The sequence below is a fragment of the Lampetra planeri genome, chromosome 60 (genome assembly GCF_965212315.1).
Source record: "Lampetra planeri chromosome 60, kcLamPlan1.2.h2, whole genome shotgun sequence".
NCBI classification, from domain to species: Eukaryota; Metazoa; Chordata; class Hyperoartia; order Petromyzontiformes; family Petromyzontidae; genus Lampetra; species Lampetra planeri.
In genome coordinates this window covers 3,742,257-3,766,503 of record NC_136166.1, presented here as the reverse complement: position 1 = coordinate 3,766,503, position 24,247 = coordinate 3,742,257, and the positions used below count along the sequence as shown (strand labels likewise).

The following is a 24,247-nucleotide window of genomic DNA, read 5'->3' as shown; positions in this document are numbered from 1 at the left end:
GCCATGTGAAGTGTCAAATGTTGACCAACAGTAGTTAATGGGGCTGACCCAGGCATCATGGGTTAAATGAGATGGCACAGACAGATGCAACATCTGTGCTCTCCACTGTGCCAACCTCCTGTGTTTGTTGTTGTGAGCAATTATTCTCTTCCTTCAGTTGTTGTTGGAGGGTGACAACCTCTAACTTTACAGTATCATCCTTCACGAGTCTCCCCCACACAGTGGATACCGGTCGTCAAGTTAGCTCAGCTCCAAGTCCTCCTGTATCACATAAGCCCATATCATCTATAGTCAGTGCCATACTCGTTTATCACCAAAACAGAAGATATATTCAAGATAAACGAGCTTCTCCATGCAGGGACAGGTGTTAATAAAAGGCGTGTACGTTTTGCAAACATAGAGAGGACATAACTGTGGAGTGACAGGCCAGGCAACTTCCACACATTGTAATGCAGCCAATGAAAATGCATCCTTTGCATTTTCCAAAAATATCAAAAAGATCTCAAAAATTCTAAACAAACATAAGATCCAAGTCCGATTCAGTACAGTACATAAAATCCGGGATCTAATCCCATCTGTAAAAGATGTCATTCCTGACTTGCAATATCCTGGAGTCTATAAACTGAGTTGCATCTGTGGTGATTGTTACATTGGGGAAACGAAACGTCATGTCTCTGATCGTGTCCGCGAGCACAAGTCAGATCTGAAACACGGCAAAATTGAGTCTTCCGCCGTTGCCGATCATTGCTACAACGCTGTGGGCTCTCATGATATTGTCTTTTCCGAGACCAAGATGCTCTGCAAACCTTCTGGCTACCATCAAAGGTTTGTACACGAAGCCATCCAGATATACAAACACAGACATAACTTCAACCGTGATGATGGGTACAAACTGAGTAATCATTGGAAAGATGTTATTAACCATGTAAAATAGATTTAACTACCCATATTTGTACCGTCTTATTTGACAGGTACTATTCTACTTTGCCGAGTGTTGACATCCCCAGCGTTAAACAGTACTGCTGTTTTGTATTTTGGATTTGTCAGCTAACACCGGCCGTAACCCCGGGCTGAGGTGCACTAATTGTTCCCTTCTAGCCCCCCCCCCACCGTCCCAGTGGGATTTGGCAGCCAACATCGGCCGCAACCTCAGATTGAGGTGCACCAATTGTTTCCCTTTTAGCCCCCCCCCCCACCGTTCCATTCCCTGGCAACCACATTCAGATAAGCCCCCCCCCCCCTAACTTGTATTTAAGAGCTTGTCTCTTGGATTTTTACTCACTTGATACAGTAAATTTAGCTGTGACGGTCCCATCTGATGACGGAGACTTGTGTTGCCTCCGAAACGTCGTGATTTATTATTTTATTTATATTATTAATTTTTATTATTAATTGTAATTTTTACCTACGTGACTTTACCGAAAAAACCTAAGAGTTAAATGGACAATTGTTGCTCGGAATTTTAAGCGAAAATTTTTTTTTAACGATTTAAAAATTAGTCATGGGTGATATAAATGTATTCTTAGGTTTTTTCGGTAAAGTCACGTAGGTAAAACATCAAAATTAATAAAAAATAAAATAAAACAAAAATCACGACGTTTCGGAGGCAACACAAGTCTCTGTCATCAGGTGGGACCGTCACAGCCGGATTAGCTGCATCAAGTGAGGCGATGATTCAAGATGTAATCCCTTAAAAAGGGATTACATCTTGCACGTCGGCGTGAACCGCGTCCACGCCGACGTGCATTCTTTTGGCCCCGCCCCCCCCTCCCCCTCCCGATGCGTTCCATTCATTGGTTACCACATTCTGATGAGCTCCCCCCCCTCTCCTCCCCCTTAACTTGCTTTTTAAGGGATTACATCTTGAATCATCGCCTCACTTGATGCAGCTAATCCGGCTGTGACGGTCCCACCTGATGACAGAGACTTGTGTTGCCTCCGAAACGTCGTGATTTTTGTTTTATTTTATTTTTTTATTAATTTTGATGTTTTACCTCCGTGACTTTACCGAAAAAACCTAAGAATATGAATCCTTGCAGTCACGAAAGCTTCAAATCTAGATATAAATGTATTTTTGTAGGATGGTATAGAGGGGAAAAGCGAGCGATGAAGTTCGCTATCCCAATAATTTGGTGGGAACCCACTGACCACTCAAGCAACTGCTACTTCTGCATGCTGTACCATTCCAAACGTCGGACTGGCAAGAATGCACCTGCTATCACGTATTCGGACCTTCCTTCATCCATCGCCCCTGTGGCACACTGCCTTGAGCTCCCCGTACTCACTCCTCCGGAGAGAGAGCAGCTGTTTTTAGAAGAGAGCAGAAAGTCAGAGAGCGAGAAAGACGTTGTAAATCTAGATTACAATTTTAGAGGGGGTGCTGAGGAGAGAAACCCATACTACCCCAACCAAAAAGACCTCAACGACTTGATCAGAGATCTTGGTCTCACCAAGTCCAATGCTGAGCTTTTGACGTCCAGGCTCAAGCAGTGGAACTTGTTGGATGAAAGTGTGCAAGTCGCAGATCAGAGGAACTGTCAGCAACCTTTTTGCAGCTTCTTTACCCGTCAAGATGGGCTCTGCTTCTCCCACAATGTGACCAGTCTGGTCGAGGCAATCGGAATCGCCTGTAACCAGAATGAGTGGTGCCTCTTCATTGACAGCTCATCCAGGAGCCTCAAAGTCGTGCTCCTCTATAATGGTAAGAAGTACCCGTCTTTCCCTTGGCTCACTTGGTGCACCTCAAAGAGGATTGCAACAGCATCAAGACCTTGGTGGACGCCTTGAAGTATGATGAGTACGGCTGGGGGTCATCGGATACTTCAAAATGGTGTCATTCCTGATGGGTTTCCAAAGCGGTTTTACCAAGTTTCCTGCTATCTTTGCCTTTGGGACAGCAGGGACACCAAGGCGCACTACCACAAGTGGGACTCTGCCACAGCGGACCGAGTTTCTCTTTGGGGAGGAACAACGTCAAGTGGAAGCCACTGGTGGACCCCCGGAAAGTGCTGATGCCACTACTGCACATCAAATTGGGCCTCATGTAACAATTTTTCAGAGCTGTAGATAAGGAGTCGGCAGCCTTCAAGTACCTTCAAGACTTCTTCCCTAAGCTGTCTGAGGCCAAGGTCAAAGGGGATGCCTTCTTCGGACCACAGATAAAGAAGATCCTGGAGTGCAATTAATTCCCAAAGAAGCTCACTAGTAAGGAGAAAGTAGCTTGGAACAGTTTTGTCGCAGTGGTTCGTGGCTTTGTGGGTAACCACAAGGTCGACAACTATGTGGAGCTGGTTGAGACTTGGGTGAAGAACTACGTCACAATGGGCTGGAGGATGTCCCTCAAAGTCCATATGCTTGATGCTCATCTTGATAAATTCAAAGAGAACATGGGAGCACTCGGAGGAGCAAGGCGAGCACTTCCACCAGGATATACTGGACTTTGAACGCAGCTACCAAGGACAGTATAACGAGAACATGAGGGGAGACTACATTTGGGGGCTTTTCGTGAAAGTGATTTACAGTATAATCGTAAATCACGAAAAACTACTCACTTCTAAATCTTTTGTAGTCATTTTTGTATTATTTTAGTATAAATAGATGATACATTGGATTCATATGTTGTTTTTTCTGACTTTATGTGAACAAAACGTCACAAATTCGCCCGTTTCCTCATTGAAAATTAGTTAATTTCGAAATATCACTGTCCTAGTCACAAAAACAAAGTTTGTGGGGAATAAAAGCCATTTTCTATACGTTTTAGTCATAAGCAATTATGAAATAACACTTACTACCTAGGAACAAAAATTGTGCTACAAATGTAACAGGTTCCGGAGACACTTGTAGAGGTAACTTCTTTATTACAATACAACACTACAACAGTCCAACAGTCCTGATACTCTGTTACAGCCTAGGTACACAGCCTAGCTACACAGCCTAGATACTCTACTCTGGCTACGCTCCGGAACTCGCCCTCGATAGGTCGTAGAGTCGGGAGTTCCAGAGTCCCAGCGCTGGCTCTCACAGCATCCCAGGGTCTTCAGATGGCTGGTCGTGGGTCTTGGGTCTTGAGTTACAACTGGGCCCCGATCGTCCAGGGAGCTCTCCTTTTATGCCTGGTACAACGAGGGGTGGGGCCGTGTGCGCCCCCAGATATCCCACAGAGCACACACAGCCCCCCCCTTTGGCGGCGCCAAGGGGATTAAGCGTCTGGACCCCCTGGGAACTCAACGCCTGGCGCCCAGAGGCTTAAGCGTCTGGACCCACCTGGGAACCCAGAGCCCCCAGCAGCCCCTCCCTTCTTATGTCACTACATTACCCCCCTCTACGTAGCCTCCAGCCGACCCGGCTGTCAAAAAAAAATACAATTGTACAAGAAATTATTTGTTAACCATCAGAATGAGTGTGTGACAAATCAAGAGAAAAAAATGAGAAGAAAGCGCCTCTCCCCCTCCTGTGGTCACCGATGCAGAACAACACTGTATAAACACATATATGCAGGATGAACGCACGCCCCAATCGCCCACTATACATGATGGAAAGGTGAGTGGCGTCGCGTTGGGACGAGAGTTCGTGGGCGGGGGTCATGAAAATCGTTTGAGTTTTGAGCGAGTCCGAGTGGCAGGTCCATCGGTCGCGACGGAGGCGGGAGGGGACCGACGACCCGCTGTTGCGCTTGTGTCCTGGGTCGCTGATCCCGCGGGCAAGCTTGTTCCCGCTGGGTCGGCCGTGGCAGATTTCATTCCCAAGGCACCTGAGGGCGGGGCAGCGGGACCTGCCCGAGAGTTAGAAGCAGCATCATCGCGGCGCGACTCGTCAGACATGTCGCGCTCTCGGCCCCGGAGATGTGAAGGAGGTGTGTAGGGTTGAATGTAAGGTTTTAGACGTGACGGGTGCACGAACCAACGTCGCTTGCCATGCTGGATCCTGACACACTGCGGGCGGAGAACGCGAATAATAACAACCGGCCCTCTCCAAGGCTTAAGCAGTTTTGAGGAAGTAGCCAATGGTACCTGCGGGCAGTGGAGCCAGGCGCGGTCCCCTTCTACCCAAACGTGGCGGGATGTGCGGAGATTCCGCAACCGCTCGTTGGCAAGCTGACGGGCTTCTGAGTTATTTTGAGCAGCCTCCCGGGCATCTACGAGACGACGCACATTAACACGGATGTGGTCGGCAATCTTAGCCTTAGGTGCGGGCTGTTTAATGTGCAATTGTACGTCGATTGGGGGGCAAACCTCCCTACCATACATAAGATAGAATGGCGAGTACCCCGTGGCAGCATGGGGCGCCATTCTATAGGCGGCCAAGACACCAGGTATGTGGAGATCCCAATCAGTCTGTGACTCAGACACCTGGTGGCTTAGCATGGAGGTAAGTGTCCTATGTAATCGCTCGACCATACCGTCAGTCTGGGGGTGATATGGCGAGGTGCGAATTTTGTGTGTCCCTAGCAGGTTGCACACATCCCGCAACAGGGTGGAAGAGAAATGTTTCCCTTGGTCGGTCAGCAGGCGTTCGGGAGCACCCTTGTCCAGGACGTAGCCCTGGAAAAAGGCCTCCGTAATGGCTGCTGCAGACTGGTTGGGGAGTGGCCAGGCCATGGCCCATCGGGTAAAATATTCGACCCCAACCAAAAGGTACTTATTACCCCGAGGAGTAGCGGGAAACGGACCCAAAATATCCAATGCGACGATCTCATTGACCCGGGAAACTTTAATGGATTGGAGCGGCGGGCAGGACGGCCTAGCAGGTGGTTTCCGCCGTGCACATTCTGTGCAACCTTGCACAAGGTCAGCCACATCGTTTGCCATGCCCGGCCAGAAAAATTCCAATTGGATTTTAGCTAGTGTTTTCTGAACACCCAAGTGCAAGAGGCGACTGTGGGTTTCCCACACAAGTCGCCCCCGCAGGGAGGTGGGCACCACCAATGTGTGGGATTGGGACCCCCCATCCCAATGCATGAGGACGCCTTCCCGGATGACATATGATACGGGTCCCCCCTGCCCCCTGTGACCCTCGGCATCCCTAGCGCGACGTCTCAATTTGAGGAGGGAGACGTCTTCCATCTGAAGACGTCCCCAGTCGTCCAACCCGAGGCCCAGCAATGCGTCCTGCGGAACTTGCGTGGAGGGAGCCCCGTGGTCCCCGACCCCATCCCCGGCCGCGGCCGCAAGGGATGGGGGCGGTACCCCGTCAGGCTGCCTACAACGCCCCGCACCCAAAAAACAAGCACAGCGCCCATTGTTTGGCAGTCGCGACAACCCGTCGGCGTTCCCGTGTTGAATACCCTTGCGGTAAATGACAGTGAACGCAAAGTCCTGGAGGATCTCGAGCCAACGCGAGAGCTGTCCAGATGGTTGGTCCACTCGCAAGGCGTATTGTAGCGCCGCGTGGTCGGAGCGTACTGTGAAATGCCTGCCATACACATATGGCCTGTACTGCTTTATGAAAAAAACGATAGCAAGCAATTCGCGGCGCGTCACGCAGTAACGTTGCTCCGCGGGCGACAGCACCCTGCTGCCATAGGCGACGACGCGCTCCACTCCATTGACAATTTGCGACAGCACCCCTCCAATTCCGGTGTTGCTGGCGTCTGTATCCAGAATGAACGGAGTGGTAAAATCTGGATAAGACAGGGTAGGAGCATCGACCAGTGCTTTTCGGACGGCATTGAACGATGCCTGTTCTAACTCTCCCCAGCGGAATTTGACCCCTTTGGCCGTTAATGCGTGGAGGGGCTTCGCAATAGATGCGAATCCCGCAACAAATCGTCGATAATATGAGGCGAAGCCGATAAAACTCCGCACCTCCCCAACAGAGGTAGGAGTTGGCCATGAGCGCACGCAATTTGTCTTTTCGGGGTCCGTGGCAATTCCCGAGCGGCTGACAATATGGCCCAAATAACGAACCGAATCCCTCATGAGGTGGCACTTTTGCGGTTTGAATTTGAGGTTAGCCGCTCGCATTTTAAGGAAAACTGCCTTCAATCGCGTGAGGTGTTCATCAAAAGTTTTGCTGAACACGATTACATCTTCGAGGTAGATTAGGCAAGAATCCCACTGGAGCCCAGCGAGGACCAGCTCCATCAGGCGCAGGAACGTCGCCGGGGCCGAGTGAAGACCCATGGGAAGTCTGTTGAATTGGAACAGTCCCTGCGGCGTGCGAAAGGCCGTCTTTGGTTTGGATGCGTCATCAAGGGGTAGCTGCCAAAACCCCGAGAGGAGATCCAAGGTGGAGAAGTAATGCGCACCTGCTAAGGCATCGAGCGACTCGTCCATCCTGGGAAGCGGGTAGGCGTCGGCCACAAAAATCTTATTAAGTTTCCTGAAGTCAACACAAAAGCGGGAGGCTCCCGTCGTGCTTCTTAACAAGAACGATCGGCGCCCCCCATAGGCTATTTGATGGCGCAATGACATCGGCCGCCAACATATCGTTGACGGCCACCCATACATGTTCCTTTTCGGCCGGGCTCAACCGGAATGGGTTTTGACGAATTGGAGCGGCATCACCCGTGTCGATGTGGTGGCTTAGCAATTTAGTGCAGCCAATGTCGAATTTGCTTTGACTGAAAACGTCGGCGAAATTGCTCAGCAGCGTGCGTAATTTAGCATGCTGTAATGGTGACAAATCGGCAGAAGTGGAGCAAAGCGCGTCGAGCCATCCTGTGTCAGGACCTGGCTTGGCAACGGAAGAGAACTCGCCCCCTACGTGACCCACGATCACATCTTCTGGCGGGGCTGGCGTCGCGTGAGCAAGCACCATTCCCTGACAGATAACGGCCGTTTCCAATCCCGCGTTAAGGACCTGGATAAAGGGGTCGTGGTCGCTTCGCACGAGCGTTTGTGCACACACGAGGTCCGACACCCGCTCAGCTGAACGCGAAGGCCCGATCACAGCACCCCCCATGAACGCGTCGTAATCAAGGGGTTTACGAAACCGGAGGGGAGCTAACATCTGAGAGCCAGGAGGAATGCGAATTGTGCACGCCGCCAACGCCTGCACCGTCGTAGATGCGGAGTGCAACCGAGTGGGTGTGGGTAGGAAGGCCATGCGTCGGCCGGAGGGGAGCTCAATACACCCTTTGTTAATGAGAATTTTAATGGGCATCTTCCCCAAGAAATCTGTTCCGAGGAGGCACGGAACGGCGAGGGTTGATGAGACCAAAATGGGCCCAACTAATTGGACGTCAGCAATGCGGATCTGAGCATTGATCCGTCCGGTGATGCCCAACGAACCCCCATTTGCGGCATAGCATGGCACATCAACTGGCTGCAAGGGACGGCATATATCGGGCAAAATGTTATAAATTATGTCTGAAATGATGGTCGCCGACGCACCCGTATCGATCAACATACGAACATCAACGCCCTCGATGGAACCCACTACGGCAGAGGACCCTGCCGCAGCGGCAACGACCCTATGGGCCAACTCGGACCATTGACCCGGTCCGAGCGCCTGGTTGTTCAATGATGGGCCTGAATCCCCCTTTTCCGAAGCATGACCCCCCTGTGTGGTGTGAGGGTGCGTGCTTGTTGTAAGTGGGGGCCGAGAGTGCGAGGTGTCGTGACTCGCCTGGGTATGCCGAGGATACGGTGGTGGCCGAGGCGCCGGAGGTCCTGAAGTCCGGCGTCGGGGGACCCGGCAGCCGGACGCCACATGGCCCCGAAGGCCACAGTTGTGGCAGACGATGGACGCTCCGTCCTGGCGCGAGGTTGGCCGGTCCCGCTGGTGGTGATCCCGCTGGGATCGCCAGTTGGACGATCCGCGATTTTCTGTTGCTGCGAAGGCCTGATGAGGCCCCGAATGCACGTCATAGGCTTGTGCATCAGGTGGGCCTGCGCAGGCGGCGATGGTCGTGTCCTCATCGCAATGTAGGTGTGCTTGGATGCACCTGGCAGCACGTAGCGACGTGAAGTCTTCGTCGTCGTCGGCTGTCGGCATGGCAACTCGAAGCTGGCGGGCCAAGCTCATGAGCTTCTGCAGCACGAGTGACTCCACAGCGTCTTCATCCATGCGAGGGTAGGCAACCTTCGCCATGGCCAGCAGCGCGCTGCGGTACCCCATCGCCGACTCGGAGGCCTTCTTCCTCCTCGCATCAAAGCGGTGACGTGCTTCGGCTGGGGGTCCATAAATCAGCCGCATCTGATGAAGGGCATCCGTGAGCGTGGCACGTTTCGCGCGTGGCACAGCAAGGAGTGCTGCGAGGGAGTCGTCGTCGAGCATGGCCGGGAGGCCCTGGAGCGCTTCATACTCCGACCAGCCGGACGTCTCTATAAGAGAGACGAACCGGCGTTCGAACGCTGCCCACTCACCCCCCTCTGAAGAAAATGCCTTGAGTGCCGGCAGGCGTTGGTGGACGTGAGCCAAGCTTTCGTTGCCTGGCAACCCGGCTGAAGCTGGCTTCGCGTTCGCAGCGCTGTCACTCGGCGGTGAGGGACGCAGCGCTGATGACGCGGCGTCATCGGGTTGGCCCACGCTGGGCCCGGAAGTGACGTCGCTCCCAGCGGCCACTGCTCCCCCCGCAGAAGTGACGACACACCCGGATGTATTTGCGGCAGGAACGGCCGCCATCTTTGTGTGGGAGCCGGCGGGATGGTGCGGCCGCTGCGCCTCCTCTCTCCCTGCTGTCTCCGCCTGTGAGCGACGCATGTCGTCCAGGATGGAGACGGTGGCGTGGAGCAGCTCGGTGAGGCGAAGCAGCGTTTCCTCCATTGCTGCTCCCGACGCTGGAGGAGGATCGGCAGGTATGGTGGACGACTGCTGAGCCGGCGGTGCAGCGTCGCTGTCGGCCCGAGTTGGCTGCCCCGTCGCCGCTTGCTCCTCAACATCGCCGTCAGGACTGAAGGTACGTGGCTTACTTCTTGTCTCCATTGCCACTTCTGACGCCAAATGTAACAGGTTCCGGAGACACTTGTAGAGGTAACTTCTTTATTACAATACAACACTCCAACAGTCCAACAGTCCTGATACTCTGTTACAGCCTAGGTACACAGCCTAGCTACACAGCCTAGATACTCTACTCTGGCTACGCTCCGGAACTCGCCCTCGATAGGTCGTAGAATCGGGAGTTCCAGAGTCCCAGCGCTGGCTCTCACAGCATCCCAGGGTCTTCAGATGGCTGGTCGTGGGTCTTGGGTCTTGAGTTACAACTGGGCCCCGATCGTCCAGGGAGCTCTCCTTTTATGCCTGGTACAACGAGGGGTGGGGCCGTGTGCGCCCCCAGATATCCCACAGAGCACACACAGCCCCCCCCTTTGGCGGCGCCAAGGGGATTAAGCGTCTGGACCCCCTGGGAACTCAACGCCTGGCGCCCAGAGGCTTAAGCGTCTGGACCCACCTGGGAACCCAGAGCCCCCAGCAGCCCCTCCCTTCTTATGTCACTACACATAGTGTAATAATTGACAAGAACTTCACCATCATGCCGAGTGAAGACATGCCAGGTGGTTATTACAAATGTGTGCATCTTCCTTCTCTAATCGAGGGACCCCCATGGTAGCCTTCAAACTCTGCAGAGCTGATGCTATGGTTTTCGCAGTTATAATGATGGCAGTTATAAAGCATTTACTTTAAGTTTATTATTTAGAAACATGCATTTTGATTATTTTGATGTTTATCTGCTTAAAATTTCCACATGATGAGTCACTTTGTAGAGCTATCATTTGTGGCCAGGTCACTTCTGAAAATAAGCTAATCGCTCAGTGGGCTTTACCTGTGTAATGCGAGCAAGGATTGAGGGGGGGGGGCGGAGTCTGGGTCACGTGGGGAGTGGGTGGAGTTAGGGTCACGTGGGGGAGAGGATTCAGGGAGAGACCCGGAAGGGGAAGGGGGAGTTGAGACGGAGTGAAACAGGAGGAGGCCACGCTGGGCAGGACGGAGAGAGTGGCGCGGTCGCCACGCGGTGGGAGACGTCGACATCGTTAGCCATCGGTGTCAGACGCAGAGAGCTAGCGGCTGTGGGAGGCTAGCTGTATATGGGTTAGCAGTGAAGCTAGAGAGCGGAGCAGCGGTGTGGCTGCAAGGCGGAGCAGCAGGGAGACTGCCTAACAGAGCAGCAAGGAGACTGCATATCGGAGCAGCAGGGAGACTGCATATCGGAGCAGAGGAGGGGCTGTGGAGAGGTCGTCGTGAGGGACGGGGGCCTGAGCGAGACGCCGTGGTATCGAGATTCTATGAACCCAATAAAGGACAACGGAGATCGACATCTGAGAGAGAGTCCTTTATTACATTGGTGTCAGAAGTGAAACGGCATGTCAAAACAGCTCAGGAGGAAGACCGTCCCTGCACCATCTTCTGCAACATCTTCTGTCGACGACCTCCCTCCAGCGGCGGCGCTACCGACGATGGAGGAGGAAAGCGGCGCGGGGACGAGCGGGGTTCCGGGCGTGCAGGACGTGGCCGCCTCGGTGGGCCCGTCCGCGCGACTGGACGCTGACGACGGATGGCGACAGGTGGCAGCGCAACTGGAGGCGCTGAAGACGGTGTTGGCGCAATTGTGCGTCCTTGTGACGCCGGCGATGACTTCGGGGAGGCCCTCTCGACCATGTGGCACGAAGACGCCATCTTGGGCGTGGCTGAGGATGAGCGGCGGGAAGCCGCCATCTTGTGCCCTCCGCCGCGGGATGCCACCATCTTGCACACGTTGCGGAGTAACGCCATCTTGTCGCTGCCGCGCGTGTCACCATCGGAGGAGGACGGAGGAGCAAGAACCCGCAGCCGTCATTTAACAATGGTCAAATAATTCTCCATCGGCGGCGATTGGAGCGCATTCGCCTGCCGTTTACAAGCGGCCGTACGCTCCGCCAAATGGACGGACGCGGAGACCCTGGAAGTCCTACCAACACTTCTCGACGACGAGTCCGTCCGGTTCTTCCGCTCCATCAAGGAACACAAGAAGAAGACGCTACAGGGTGTCTTCGAGGAGATGGCGGATGCGTACGAGCCTCCGGACGATGCCCATCGGAGATTTGTTCAGCGCCAACGGGCGCCTGATGAATCGCCGGTGGCTTTCAGAGGCGCAGTTCTGGAACTGGCGATGGCGGCATACCCCGAGACGGAGCCCGATTTGTTGGAGCCCCTCGTGTTGGGCAAGATGCTGGAATTATCTAGAGACCTGGGGATCCCCATGCCGGTGTGCAGCCATGATAAATTGATGTCCCGTGCTGTGGTTAAGTGCTTGGACGCTCAATTTAATCTCCGACGCTGGAAGCAGGTGTCAGCTTGGACGGGGGGACCCATCGTTGAAGGCGGTGCTACGGGGTGGGATCCTACGAAGGCGGTCTATGTTCCTGACGACAAGGGTCCGCAGGAGTTGACGGCCGCCTCCGCCCAGTGGCCTGCTCGTGGAGGGACGGGGCCGAGGTCCGGCCCGCCGGCGCGGGAGCGTCGGGACAGAGGGGGTGCCACGCGCCGGAACGATGTGGAGTGTTTCCGCTGCGGCCGTAAGGGCCACTTTGCCAGGGACTGTTGGGCTCGCATCCCGGGGCCGCCCCAGCAGGAGGCCTCGACCATGGACGATGCGCGAAAAGACCCACTAGGACAGGCAAGTCGGTGCGCATCAGACACCCGGCAAGGCCTGTCACCTCATGCATCACCATCGCCGCACGGTCCGTGTGTCATTAACAACGAGGTGCCTCCGATTGACCCGTGTCGCTCGCTGACGCAATGGCGCCGATTGGCACGGAGGGTAGTTGCGGCCGCTACGGGGTCGTCCACGGTACCGGGTTCTATTCAGGGGGTCGAGGTGCGTATTTTGGTGGACTCCGGTGCGTCCGCGACCATTATTTCGGATGTCATTTTCCATCTTTTGGGCATTCCGCCAGGGAGAGTGCGAGCGGTTTATGATTCATGCATAGCGGCGAACGGGGGAAGTATGGGCATTGTGGGCCAGGTGGACGCCAACATATCCATTGGGGGGGTGTCGGCTTCAGGGACCGTTTTGATCTCTAGGTCCCTCGCGGTACCCTGTTTGTTGGGGACTGATTTCCTGGCAAAAATGCCCATTCAAATAAGGGTTGATCAAAACTGCATTGAATTACCAGGGGGGCGGAAAATTTCGTTCCTACCGTCGCCATGGGGCCGGCCTGCTCCTGTTTGCCAGGTGCAGGCGCTGTCCGAAGTATCTGTTGACATTCCACCTGGTTCGCAGATGCTTATCCCGTTGAGATATCGGAAGCCAGTACCTGACGTTGAGGGAGCGGCGGGGGTTCTGTTATCGCCGTCCACGGCTATAATGGGCGGCTCGGCGCTGGTTGGGGCACAAACGATTGTCCGGCCGGGCCAGCCCCCGTTCTTACAGGTGCTAAATGGGAGTGCGGAGAATGTCAGTGACCCGGCCGGAACGGTTGTGGCTCACGCCACGACCGTGTTCACGACCCATGACAACCGGGTCCGCCGGGACATGGTAGGGGGGGTTTCGGAGCCTACGGGGCAGGATGACCGTTGGGTTGCCGAGTTATGCGGGGAGAATTCATCCCTGACCGGAGAACAACGGTCCGTGCTTCGCGCGCTGTTGCTAAGTTATTCCGACGTGTTCAGCTCGAATGATTTTGACTTGGGACGCACCTTCCTGCTTTCCCACCACATTGATACGGGGGATGCCGCTCCGATTCGGTTGAACTTGCATCGGTTGAGCCCGACGGAGCGGGATCAGGTTCGCGGTGCAGTGGAGGACATGCTAGCCGCTGACATTATATCCCCGTCTAACAGTCCATGGGGCGCGCCGGTAGTCCTTGTGAAGAAGAAGGATGGGAAACTGCGATTTTGCGTCGATTTTCGGAAATTGAATAAGGTGTCCGTCGCAGACGCGTACCCCCTGCCACGTATGGATGATTCCCTCGATGCCTTGTCTGGGGCGAAGTTTTTTTCAACGTTGGATCTCTCTTCGGGATTCTGGCAGCTTCCCCTCGACGAGTCCTCGAGGGAAAAGACGGCTTTCCGTACGCCGCAGGGACTGTTTCAGTTTAATTGCCTTCCGATGGGCTTGAATGCGGCCCCCGCCACTTTTCAGCGGTTGATGGAGCTGGTGTTAACGGGTCTGCAGTGGGAGATATGTTTGATTTATTTAGATGATGCCATCGTCTTTAGCCGCACATTTGACGAACATTTGCAGAGATTGGAGATGGTTTTTGCTAGGATGTGCTCCGCCAATTTAAAATTTAAACCGAAAAAGTGTCACCTACTGCAGCGATCCGTGCGTTATTTGGGACACATAGTCAGTGCGGACGGGGTGGCCACGGACCCGGAGAAGACGGCGTGCGTCCGCAACTGGCCAATCCTGGCCTCGGTTGGGGACGTACGTCGCTTCCTGGGGTTCGCCTCATACTATCGCAGGTTCGTTCTGAACTTTGCTATGATTGCTAGGCCCTTGCACCTCCTTACGGGTAAGGGTCGGAGGTTCAGTTGGGGTCCACCGGAGGAAGCGGCGTTTCAGGGCCTACGCGATCGGTTGGCGACGGCGCCGACATTGGACTATCCGGATTTTGATCGACCTTTTATTCTGGATACGGACGCTAGTGACACTGGGATTGGGGCGTTCTGTCACAGTCCAAGGGCGGCGTAGAACGCGTGGTAGCCTATGGTAGCCGTGTACTGTCCCCGGCAGAAACCCGCTACTGCGTTACTCGCCGCGAACTATTGGCTATTGTCTATTTTCTCCGCCAATATCGGCCGTATCTTTACGGCCGGTCATTTATTGTGCGCACGGACCAATATGCCCTGAGGGTTGACCAACCATCTGGCCAACTGGCACAATGGTTGGAGACCCTGCAGGAATTTTCCTTCGACATACAATATCGGAAGGGGTCGCGTCACGCGAATGCGGACGCACTCTCCAGATTACCGCAGGGGTCCCCTTGCGCTTGCGCGTCGGGTACGAATAGGTGTACGCCGGTTCAGCTACCCCCTCGGCCTGTCGTGTCAGCTGTCGAGGTGTCTGGGGCTCCGGTGTGCCCAGGACCGGCCGATGGGGTTCTGAACCTGCCGCGCTCGGTATGGATTCGCGAACAACTGCTTGATGACTCATTGGGGGCTTTTCGGAGTCAGGCTGCGAAGGAAGCGGGGAGATTGCTGTCCAGTGGGACGCCGGGGGCCGCTCTCCGGGATGGGTTGCTCATGTGGAGGGAGGGATTGCATGACCGCTGGCGTCTGGTAGTATCGTCGTCGTTACGGTACGAATTGATTCGGACTCTGCACAGCGACACTTTATTACATCTCGGGGTGTAGAAGACTTTGTTAACATTGCAGCAGGATTACTTCTGGCACGGCATGACGACGGACGTCGTCGGACACATTCGGGCGTGTCCCGAGTGTGCCCGGCGGAAGCCGCCTAAAAACCCTTACGTGCCGCCAATGCAGTCTATACAAGTGTCTCGAATCAACGAGTTGGTGGCGCTGGATATTTTGGGACCTTTCCCGCCATCCGCTAGGTGTAATAAATATTTGCTGGTCGGGGTGGAATATCTTTCCCGCTGGCCGATGGCTTGGCCCTTACCCGACCAGTTGGCGGCGTCTATCACGGACGCCTTCCTATTTGGATATGTGATGGACAAAGGGGTGCCGGAGAGGCTACTCACGGATAAGGGGCAACATTTTTCTTCCAAATTGTTGGTGGAAGTGTGCGCTGCTCTGGGAACCAAGAAGGTTCGTACATCTCCTTACCACCCGCAGACGGATGGCATGGTGGAACGCCTTAATCGGACGCTGTCGGCCATGTTACGTCACACGGTTGACGAGAAACAAGCTGATTGGGACTTGCATATACCTGGAGTACTCTCCGCGTATCGGCCTCATGCGTCCACTGGGTATTCTTCATTTTTTCTAATGTACGGCCGCGAGAATGTGCCGCCGGTGGAAGTACAGCTGGGTATGGGGGCGAAGGGTCCTGTTAAACCTCTCCCCGAATACATTCAGGACACTGTTTGACGCGACGCCGAGGCACGGGAGGGGGCCCGATTGGCTACTGCCAAGACTCAGGCGCGAAACGAGAGTTGCGCCCGGCGCTCGACCGGTACATGCCCCTGGCGAGTGGGGGACATGGCATAGCTGCACTGCGCCCAGGTGCGGCCGGGGACCTCCCCTAAGCTTCACAAACCATGGCAGGGGCCGGTTAAGCTTATTGAAGTCCCTAACCCGCAATCCGCACGGGTTCGGTTCGGATCGCGGCGCTGGTACGTTCATACGTCTAGGTTGAAGCCCTGCGTGGCCCCGCGGACGGATGCGTCATCCCCTCATGTTGCCTTGCTGGTGTCTGTTGCACCCGACGCACCTCTGCCCTTGCCTGTTGACTCTGCAAGCGCACCTGTCGTGCCTTCTACAGACGAACCAGCCGTGACGCAGGCGGATGTGGCGAATCCTGCTCTGGGTGGGCCTACCACGGCGACGGGGCCACTTGACCCCGCTGCCCCTCCAACCCCACCACAGACACGGTTGCCAGAGACCCCGGACTTGGGTCTCTCTGGGGAACGGGACCTTGGCGTTGACGGGCCTCCAACAGCGGCGGGCGGTTTTACTCCTGTCGATCTTAAAACCCCGTCGCGTTCTCGGTCTGTGGGGGGACCGCCGCCCGTTCGTGACGGGCCGGCGACCCGCACGCGTTCCAAATCCCTTTCCTTTCGTTGATTGTTCTTGTTGTTCTTGTTATCGTTGTTATATTCTCCGTTGTCCAGTGATGCCAGATGGTTACAATCAGGGGCGGTTTCTTCATTAGCGCGATTGGGCGACGCACCACCAATGTGTGAAAGGGACTTTTTCAATCACATTAACAATCTCATTCAACCACAGAGCTATGCTAGCCGTTACTGTGCCTCTGGATATAGTCCAATCAGCGTCATGTCACGTTCTGTGGAGTACCGCCTCTTTTTGGGCGATTTCACTCTGGCTGAGAATCGCCCAGAGTGGTCCCATAGACTTACATTCAAAGATGATTTTTTTCGAAAGGCAGGCGCTGCAATGCATTCTCTATGGCTTCCGGGAGGGCTCGCACTAACGTACTTACGTCATCATACGTCAGTACGTTTCAGTCAACAATTTTATTTGTCGCCACCTAGTGGAATTTCGATTTAAAGCTTTCGTGACTGCAGGAATTTATCTTCTTGGTTCTTTCGGTAAAGTCACGTAGAAGGGAAGTAATAAAATAATAAAAATAAAACATGATAAAATAATTCTCACGACGTTTCGGCCACAACGCAAGCAGCCGTCCTCAGGTGAAAACCAGGTCTGTCGAGGCGACAGCGTCTGAATGAAACAGCACCATGCTTGGAGCATATATTTAAGCTGGGTTGGAAGGGGGGGGAAAGGGCGCCTTGACAAAATAATTTGCACATCACGAGGAATTCAGCATATTTATGGGAAATGCAGGTATGTGATTAATACTACTTATGCCCATGCATTATGCAGGATTAGCAGCATCAAAGGGAGGGGATATGGGAAATGCAGGTATGTGATTAGTACTACTTATGCCCGTGCATTATGCAAGATTAGCAGCATCAAAGAGAGGGGATATGGGAAATGCAGGTATGTGATTAGTACTACTTATGCCAGTGCATTATGTAGGATTAGCAGCATCAAAGGGAGGGGGTAGGGGTAGCATTAATAAAGGGAAGGAGTGTTAATAGTATGTAGCTGTAGTAACTAAAACCACCACGTAAACAACTAAAGTATAAACTACATAGTACCAACCCAGCTTAAATATATGCTCCAAGCATGATGCTGTTTCATTTAGACTCTGTTGCCTCGACAGACCTGGTTTTCACCTGAGGACGGCTGCTTGCGTTGTGGCCGAAACGTCATGAGAATGATTTTATTATGTTTTATTTTAATTATTTTATTACTTCCCTTCTACGTGACTTTACCGAAAGAACCAAGAAGATGAATGTCGAAGATGATTCTGTCGGGAAATACCTTAGTAACCAAGGCTGCACATGGATCTTCAATCCTCCTCACTCTTCGCATATGGGTGGAGCCTGGGAACGCATGATCGGGATTGCTCGACGCATTCTCGACTCCATGTTGTGTGATGTCGGGTCCACACGGCTCTCTCAAGAGGTCTTAACCACTCTCATGGCCGAGGTCTCAGCCATAAATAATTAATTCAAGACCCCTGATCCCCATCTCAACTGACCAAGAGTCAAAATTAATCTTGACTCCTGCTACACTTCTTACCCAGAAGACAGACGTGCTCACAACACCCACTGAGGAGGTCAGTGTTGTATTTATGCCCCTTCTTCCAAATTCATATTAAGAATAATTCGGCCAATAATTTTTAATAATTATAAAAAAATTAAGTATTAAATAAAACCGATAACCCCAAAACTCTCAACTCTACCCCTCACAAGCCACACCAAGCATCTGGAGGTCGTAAAATACCATTAAACAGCAAACCTCAAAACCTCCCCGGCCACCTTTGTCTTCCAGCAGTATGGAGGGGTCTGGCCTCGGGATGAACCACCCAGGGAGTGGGGGGTCAGGGCGGTCGCGAGGAGGGGTCGGGAAGGTGTCTGTTTTTTCTGTTTGTCTTTCTCTCGCAAGAGATGCGCAGAGAAGGGATGAGGGGGTTTTCACGTTTTTGGGTTTTAAGCACAAACGCACATCACGCAGAAGTCTGAGTTCAGTCTGGGTCGAGGCTGGTTTCAGCCTTGCTCTGGCTGGCGGTGCCATCGCGAGGGAGCAAACACCGACACCGATGGCCGGTGTCGCTTCTCGCAGAACGAAGTGACGATGTGTGGTTAAGTGCGAGTGAAACTTGCGAATATCCAGCTATCACTCTCGTGAAAGAACCTGAGCCAGCGCAGCCCTGAAGTGAGGGCGGGAAAGGCATCAGCGGGTGCCCGTGTGGAGCTGTCAGCTGCACACCAAAGGCGAAAGCAAGGAGAGAGAACGGAGCAGTGGAAAGAGTATGATCGGCCGCCCGTGAGGAAGAGGAGAGCGCCATCGAATGCGCCATGTGTAATACAACAACAACCGCCATTTGCCACTAAGTGGCGGTGACATCACCACGACGCTTGTGCCAGGCCATGTGCACCTTGAGGCCACTTGAAGTGTAGAACGCCCGCTGGCAGGAGGTCACGGGGCAGACCCAGGTGCCACGGGTCGACTGACCGAGATGACCGAGATGACTGGCTGATGCACCACCTGTGCCCCCTACTGTGCCAACTTGCTGTGCTTTCGCCACCCGGCGCTCCGCTCGTTGTTGTGAGCGTTGCTCCTCCGTCCTCCGTTGTTGTTGGAGGGCGACTGCCTCCAACTGCCCAGTAGCGTCCTTCACGAGCCTCCTCCACAGAGGCCGATCTTGACACCGCTGGTACCAGTCATCGGCAAGTCCACTCAGCTCCACGTCCTCCTGTACCACATCACTCCATCTCTTCTCTAGCCCGTGCCGCGCCTGCTTAGCCCCCTCGATCCGGCCGAACAAAAGCTGTTTATGCATGCGGTGGCTGGGCATGCGGGCTACATGACCCAGCCAACGCGGCCTTGCCTGCCAGAGGAGCTCACCGATGGGACTTTTGCCCAGATCTTTCAAGGATTTGTGAGCTCCTCACACAATCCAGCCTGGTTAAACCCAGGATGGATCGTAGGCAGGCCAGCCTAAATGTTTCCAACCGGCGAAGATGCTCCATTAGGGGGGTCCACGTTTCGCAAGCGTAAAGAAGGGAGGGAATGACTGTGGCCGAGAAGACCTGAAGCTTCGTGCGGAGCGACAGACCAGGTAGCTTCCACACAGTGTAAGCAACCGATTAAAAGATATTGCCGCTCGACTGATTCGGAGTGAGACCTCTGCTGTTAAACTGGAGCCGGTCATAAGCACACTGCCCAAGTATGGGAAACTCTCCACTCTCTCCACTACTGCCCCATCACCGATTGGGAGTTGTAGGGGTGGAGTGTCCGATGGTACAAAATACCCAGGCAGGTGCTTAGTTTTGGTGGGGCTGATGGTAAGGCCCCACCTTTTAGTGGCACGCTCCAGTCTCAGCAGCAGCGTCTCCAACTCCTCTTCTGAATGAGCAGCTATTACCAAATAATCGGCATACATAACATGGTTGACCAATAGGGAGCCATCCCTTGATCGCACCCGGGCGTCGATCAGCCTCCCATTATATCTGTACCAGATGGAAATTCCCCCGGTACAGCTATTGAAGGCTTCACGAACTACGCGGTCAAAATAGATGTTAAATAATGTGGGAGCCAGAGGACATCCCTGTCGCACCCCAAGGTGTACAGGGAAAGGCTCCGACTCCCGGCCACGTAGTTTTACCCGGGCCCGCTCACTATCATGAAGGTCCTTAATAATCGTGAGCAGATGGTCCGGGACTCCGAAAGCACGAAGAACAACCCAGAGCCCAGGCCTATTGATGGTATCATAGGCCTTGACCAGGTCAATAAAGCAGAGATGTAGGTCTTGTTGGAATTCCCTACACCTCTGCTGTAGCAGACGGACAGAAAATATGGCATCTGTGCAGGACCGCCCTTTCCTGAAACCGCATTGGGGCTCCGCAAGCCTCTCCTCAGCGTGCCTAGAAAGGCGATGTTGAATAATCATTGCCAGGACCTTTCCCGGCACACTGAGGAGTGAGATGCCCCTGTAATTGTTACAGTCTGTGCGGACCCCCTTCTTAAAGAGGGGGACCACCAGGGCATCCTTCCAATCCTGCGGAACCCGTCCAGTGGTCCAGACTGTTGTTATGATGTCATATAGGGCAGTCTGTGTACAAACGCCACCCATCCCTGAGCATTTCGCTTGGGAGATCATCTCTGCCCGGTGCCTTTCCTGGTCTCAGACTCTGGATCGCCTTCAGTACTTCTTTAAAAGATGGCACCTTAGCCAGCCACTCACAGGGGGTGACCTCTTCCAATATTTGAGGCACCGCAGCCCTAGCAGGGTTATCCCCACTTTGGGCCATGATGTTTTCCTGGCTGCGGGATTTCCCCTCCCCAGGACCTCACAGAAATGCTCAGCAAATCTGCAAACCTGTTCCTGGGGGTCAGAGATTGGATCACCGTTTTTCCCCTAATGATGGTAATAGGTGTGGTGCTGCAAGTTACTTTTTTGATGGAGTTAAATAGTGATTTGTGATCGCGGGCCACTGAGGCAGACTCCATCTCCTCAGCAACCCGCGACCACCACCCATTCTTGCAGTGCCTTATGGCTCTCCGTACCTCCGAGCGAAGGCTGCGGTAAACCTCCTCATTCTCTGACGTGGGATGCTGTAGCCGATGAGAGTGGGCCTGTCGCTTTTTCTCAACTAACCTGAACACCTCCTCTGTCAGCCAGGATTTCTGGGGAGGTCTGGACCGCGTATCCAAAGCAGCCATTGAAGCTGCATGAGTCACAGTCCTAAACATCGCCCATTTACCCTCGACATCAGGAGTGGGGGACGATGCCAACCCCAGCTGCAAGCGATGATGAAATTCTCGCTTGCAACTTTCATCAGCTAACTGAGACCAGGCCACTTTAGGTTGGAATGGGATCCTGGGTGTACACCCACCACCGAAGTGGAAGAATGGCAGGCGCATCTTACAGATGACTAGTCGATGGTCAGAGGGCAGATCAGCTCCACGGTAAGTCCTGGTGTCAAGGACATGGGCTCGCATCCGCTGGTCCGTCACTATGTAGTCCAGCAGATGTTCTTGCTTGGACCCGGCATGCATCCATGATGTTGTGTGGATGCGCCGATACCAGAAGAGCGTGTTGGTAATCACAAGGCCTTGGGCTGCACAAAAATCTAGCAGCCTCCTACCGTTGTTATTGAGCTGATCTGGCTCATGCCTTCCAATCACTCTAGACCAGGTGCCAGCATCATGACCAATTCGGGCATTGAAGTCACCCAACAAGATGACTCTGTCCCAAGTGGCCACTTTAGCCAGCACCTGTGACAGGAGGTTACAGAAGGCATCTGACTCATCGGCTCTGCCTGCATCCCTCCACAGATGTTCGTCTTCGGTGGGGGCATAAGTAACCACGACCACCACTCCTCGCCCCCGGTTGATGGGAAGGCTAGCCCAAAGTATCCTGGGGTTTACAGCTTTCCACACCTCACCGCCACGCTCCCACTCCCCCTTCATTCTTTTGTTCAGAAGAAGAGCCACACCCTGTTGTTTGGCAGTCTCCTGCCCCGAGTGGAGGACTGTCCACCCCTCATGGTGGCAGGAGCCAGAACCGGTCCACCGGACCTCCTGAATGCCACAGAGATCCAGGCGGTACCGGTCCAGCTCCCGACAAAGGAGTGGCAGCCTCTCCTCCGCAGTGAGTGTTCGTTGTTTCTGGAGGAGCCCCGAGGGTGAAGATTCAATCTCCTGGCTCCGCCAAATGGGGTTTGACCAGGAGACGTCATAAAAGCCTGTCCCCCCGGGGCCTCCGGCACAAGCTTATTTGTTACATGTTTATGTTTATATCGTAGTTTAGTGGTAATTAATTGAAGGTGGAGGGGTTACCAGCCCTTCGCAGCCATCCAGAGCCCCTGTTTAGCCACTGTGGTGGTCACAGACGCCATGAGGGGAGAGGCCAATGGGCATTGTTCCTCCCCACACAGCACTGCCCAGCAGCAGATGAGCTACGCGTGCTGACGACGGAATCATCGCGCACCACGACGGCGAGCGTCGTGCCGACTCGTCATCCAGCTGCGGACAAACAGCTACAAACGGCCACAGAGCACGGGAGCCAAGCCTGCCAGCGCACGAGTCAACGAGCGCCGCCAAACACCAGGGGCCATCGAGCACCACCGAGTGTCAAGTGACGGAGCCTCTTCAAGGACAGCATCGTGCCGATGCCACTAATCTAGCAGTAGAGAGAGTGAGCCAAAGGCTGCAGACACGCCCACGCGAGCAAGCAGGGAGTGAAGCCGCTGTGTGTATGCCCCCCCACCCGCAAGCTCACGACACAACTCCCGGCTCTAAAAATGATAATAATTAATTTATCAAGGGGACAACACACACATAACACGCACATCGGGACGAATAAGATTGTTACAAAAAGTTATCTTTGTGTTTCGAAAAGGGTTGCCATTTCAAGGTGGTGCGTTCAATATCAACTGATCGTGAAAAGCAGTTGCTGCCCGTCGAATTAAATGAATACGATTGTCAGAAGTATCTTAGTCATTCGTTTTCGTTAATTTCATAATCTTGACAATGAAATAATTGACATATACTTCGCCTTTGGGGTATAATAAGTGCTTGCATTGCCCTTCATATGAATATTGTTACATGACTCTACCTGTCGCCAGATATGCTCATTACGCGGTGGAATTAATGGTATGTGCGGTTGCCAAAGTGAAACAACGCAATCCTTGATGGTTATCTATGCTGCTCACTGAGAGAAATCTCCCCGATGGTACCGTGGATAATTCCGAGCATGAGAGTTCGCATATTAGAGTGTCATATTTTTGTTTAGAATTAAAATTGCTTAACACAAAAGTTTGAGTGTTTCTTCCCAAGTCCATGCATAACTCTTATTTATAAGAACTGTATCCTGCGTTGAGATATGAATTTGGAGACCTAACATAACATAAACACACTAAGATAATCAATAAATCTTTAATCAAAGATAATTGATACAACTCTGGATAACGAAGCTAAGCCTAATTATAATAACTACCCACAATAAGCAAAAAATCACGTAATTTAATATTATGATTAGCATAATTTATGCATATAATTGCAAACAGCATAATTTCCACGATTTGCGTTAATTTAGAATTTTTTTCTTCTTCTTGGTTCTTTCGGTAAAGTCACGTAGAAGGAAAATAATAAAATAATAAAAATAAAACATAATAAAATCATTCTCACGACGTTTCGGCCACAACGCAAGCAGCCGTTCTCAGGTGAAGAACAGGTCTGTCGGAAAGACAGCGTCTGAATGAAACACCACCAGGCTTGGAAACGTCTATTTAAGCTGGGTTGGAGGAGGAAGAGCGCCTTGACAAAGGAATTGGCATATCAAGAGGAATTTTGCATATTTATGGGAAATGCAGATATGGGATTAGTCACCACGTGTGGAATGCGCAGGAGGTGGGCGGGGAGTTTCAAAGTCATATTATGCCCGTGCATTATGCAGGATTAGCAGTATCAAAGGGAGGGAGTAGAGTTAGCATTAATAAAGGGAAGGAATGTTAATAGTATGGAGCTGCAGCAACTAAACCACCACGTAAAAAACTAAAATATAAACTACATCAGTATCATCAGTATATTAAATATACTCTCCAATAAGCTGAGCTACTAACAGTAAGTCATACATTACAATTCTATGTCGCAAAAAATATAATAT

General features: G+C 53.0%; 1 protein-coding gene across 1 annotated transcript in view; it reads right to left on the bottom strand.

The window, feature by feature from the left end:
• LOC144736258 (polycystin family receptor for egg jelly-like) overlaps positions 1-24,247 on the bottom strand; it is a 130,655-nt gene that overhangs the window by 81,597 nt on the left and 24,811 nt on the right. The gene's annotated exons all lie outside the window — the stretch shown is intronic.